The following is a 4054-nucleotide window of genomic DNA, read 5'->3' as shown; positions in this document are numbered from 1 at the left end:
GGAGTGTGGCGGCTATGGGCTGCCCTAGGTCGATTCGCTCGCCCCTAGAGCCTCGAGACTCGCTGCCCTCCAATATGAAGAACGAAAGAAGAACGAGAAAGAAAGATACAAGGGTAGGGGATAATGATAGATGAACACAAAAGTGTAATAGATTGAGTGGTTCGATTGGTGTTTTTCCATCGGCCATCACCCCCAACATATATAAGAGGCGGCTGGACTTCCCGTACAAGTAAAGGATTCATCTAGGCTTTCCTTACAAAAAATTACATTAATTCACGTTCTAGAGTCCTAGTTCTATTCCAACTCGGATTCAGTCTGAATCTGGCCAACTTCTATCTTCCTCCTTGCGCGGGCCGTCGAGCTTGCATATGATCTGCGATCAAGACGGCCCAAATATCAAACTTGTGCGCCTCGACGAGACGAACAACTCTCATGTTGATCACTTTTTCAAATAAGGCCATCTTGAATACTTTTTGAGGTCATCTTTACCTTCTAGTCGGACTCGGTCTTGCAGCAGACTGGATTATCCGAGTCTCGTAGTGAATATGCAGGCCATAAACTATCTCTGATGATGATGACTCCAAAACCAAAGTTTACCTTTTTTACGATACGCACAACTTCCGTATTGAACACTTCTCCATCCGAGGTCATCTTGATAAACTTTCGGGAACATTTTCAGTTTCACTCGGATTCGAGCTCATCCATTCGGATATTAGAGTCTTTCACTCAGATCGTCCGACTGGACTTTTTCACTCGGATGTTAGAATCTTTCACTCGGATGACTATATTTTCACTTGGAAGACAATCTTTCACTCGGATGACTATATTTTCACTCGGAAGGCAATATCTTACTCGATCGGCAAGTTTTCATTCCGACGGTAATCTTTTCACTCGGAATATTTTCAGCTGGAGGACAATTTCACTCGGATGACTATATTTTCACTCGGATGATAATAACTTCACTCGGACGGCAAACTTTCACTCGATCGGTAAGTTTGCACTCGGATGGTAAGCTTTTCACTCGGATTTCCTGACTGAAAATATAGCCTGATCTTGATTTGTCTCTCCAGGTCTCATATGACGTCGGATTGAGACGAGTTATATATGAAAATCGATCAGCTCGACGAGACAAAAATTTCTCATGTTGAAGGTTTTTCGATTCATGGCCTTCTTGATTGTCGAATTGCTCACACATTGCATCAGACACTCATCAACATGTGTCTGGTGTCGAGCGTAATATTTTGGTCTCTGGTAGGGCTGGACTGTATTGACTGTAACTTTTGCATATGAACTCGGATTAAAACGATTTATATATGAAAATCGATTGCCTCAACGAGACGAAGACAATTATTTTAGAGTGCTCATTCATCCGAGGTTGGCTTGAAGGTGTAATCTACCGAAAAGCAATCAGAACACTAAATTCTGCCACTCGGAGTACAATTTCGGCCACTAAGATGAGGTCGGATATCAATGACTTAAACATCAAAGTTGTTCCACTCGGCGACCTGAAACTTTTCGTGCTGAATTTTTTTTCACTCGAGCCCATCTTATTTGCCTTTTGTACCTCGCCAAAATCTGGTGTCAACAGCAGGCGTCCTCGGCAAGGGTCTTGCCGGGGCCCCGGCAAGGGTGTTGCCGCAGTAGTGTGGTTGTCCCCGGCAAGGATCTCGGCGGGGGTCTTGTGGATCTCCTCGGCAAGGATCCCGCCGAGGTTCGTCGTCTTCTGGTCCTCATCTGACCTCATGTGTTTATGATCTTGACAAAGATCTGCATGCTGTCACAGAGGTGCCTCCCGAGCCTTGGTTCCAATGTGGTTTGTTGGTGAACTTGGAACCCGTGGGCTCAAGGGTGGCATACTCTGCTGGCGTCGGGCAAGTTTCCGCGGCAAGGCTCTTGCCGGGGCCACGGAGGCCGCCCCGGGAAGGGTCTTGCCAGGGGGGGTCCACCTCGCCCCTTTGCTCTTTGTGTTTCTGGTTTTGGCGTTGCCTCGGTTATCTTGTGCTTCGGCTTCTCTCTGGCTTCCCTCCTCTGCCCTGCTAAGTGCGGCGCGGCGCGCGGCTCTGACTGCCCATGTACAAGTAAAGGGGTCAAAAGGAGAGCCCCTACTTTTGTACACCGACACATAGTATTCAATGCACTTTATATGAAAGTTTTTATTATATCCCTCTTGGATTCCTATCATATTAGGACTAAATTTATAACCAAAGCAAATTACCATGCTGTTTTAAAGACTCTCAAAATAATATAAGTGAAGTGCGAGAGTTCGTCTGTTTCTATAAAATAAAACCACCGTCGTGCTCTAAAGAGATATAAGTGGAGCACCAGAGCAATTTTGCCTAGCTCAAAAGATGTAAGTGAAGCACATAGAGTATTCTAATAAATCACGGTTCATGCCTGTCTCTCCCAAAAGGTGTGTACAGCAAGGATGATTGTGGAAAACTAAAAAGAAAAAACTGAAATCATACAAGACGCTCCAAGCAAAACACATATCATGTGGTGAATAAAAATATAGCCTCAAGTAAAGTTATCGATAGACGAAGATGAAAGAGGGGATGACTTCCGGGAGGCATCCCCAAGCTTAGGCTCTTGGTTGTCCTTAAATATTACCTTGGGGTTCCTTGGGCATCACAAGCTTAGGCTCTTGCCACTCCTTATTACATAGTCCATTAAATCCTTACCCAAAACTTGAAAACTTCACAACACAAAACTCAACAGAAAATCTCGTAAGCTCCGTTAGTATAAGAAAATAAATCACCACTTTTGGTTCTGTTGTGAACTCATTCTTTATTTATATTGGTGTAATATCTACTGTATTCCAACTTTTCCATGGTTCATACCCCCCGATACTAGCCATAGATGCATCAAAATAAGCAAACAACCCGCGAAAAACATAATCTGTCAAAAACAGAACAGCCTGTAGTAATCTGAATAGTTCGCATACTTCTGTAACTCCAAAAATCCTGAAAATTTAGGACGACCTTGGAAATTTGTACATCAATCTACAATAAAGAAATTCAGAATTTTTAGTTGCTTCTGTGATTTTTAAAAATTCTGGGACTGAGCGCATAAGTTTCTGTTTTTTCAGTAAGATCAAATCAACTATTACCGTAAGCTATCCCAAAGGTCTTACTTGGCACAAACACTAACTAAAACACAGAACCACATCTAACCAGAGGCTAGATGAAATATTTATTGCAAAAAAGAACCTAAAGTAAAAACAAAAATAAATTTGGGTTGCCTTCCAACAAACGCTATTGTTTAACGCCCTTAGCTGGGCATAAAACACGAATAGATCTAAGTGTTATCATCTTCGGCATTGTAACATCCCAAATTTTCAATTTGGAATGTTATACATAGATCATCATTTGCATATCATGTTTTGTTGCATTTTGACAAAATCCTCGATAAATCCTAAGCAACTCAAGGACCCTCGGAGAGAGTTGGGGATTTTCTCGAATTTTCTTATTTGACTTTTCAAACGAGGATTGGGATTTTAATTATTTTTCTCTCTGGAAAAATATTTCAATTTATAAATAAACGAGAGGAGAAAATATGACTTCTCCAAAATATTGAAATACTGGAGGAAAAATGTTAAAAATCATTATTTGGAATTTATCGGATTTTATTTGCAATTTTTATTGCATTTAAAAATATGCATGTTTTTAAAATATTTATTTTTGATTTTAGAAATGTTCACCCTATTCTAGATTTTCTAACTAGACGGGGAAAATTTATTTCATATTTTTCTGATTTTTATTTATTTTTCTACGCAATATTTTCCGCGGAACATTTAACAAAAATAAAATTGCGCCCGCGCCGCCTGGGACGAGCCCAGCCGAGTCCGCCCGCGCTCTCCTTCCTCCCCACGACGCCGCCGGGGTCCGGCCTCGCCACGGACGCCGTCGCCGCCTCGGTGCCCCCTTCCCCAAGCCCCCTAGCCCCCCCTCTATATATACCCCCCCTCCGTTTTCGCCACCATCGCCGCCGGAGGAGCCGCCCGCCGCCGCCGCATCTAGCCGCCGCCGCCTTTGCCTCGCCGCCCGCCGCCGGGAGC

Source organism: Triticum aestivum, chromosome 1D (genome assembly GCF_018294505.1).
Source record: "Triticum aestivum cultivar Chinese Spring chromosome 1D, IWGSC CS RefSeq v2.1, whole genome shotgun sequence".
Taxonomy (NCBI): Eukaryota; Viridiplantae; Streptophyta; class Magnoliopsida; order Poales; family Poaceae; genus Triticum; species Triticum aestivum.
This window is presented reverse-complemented; position numbering follows the sequence as displayed.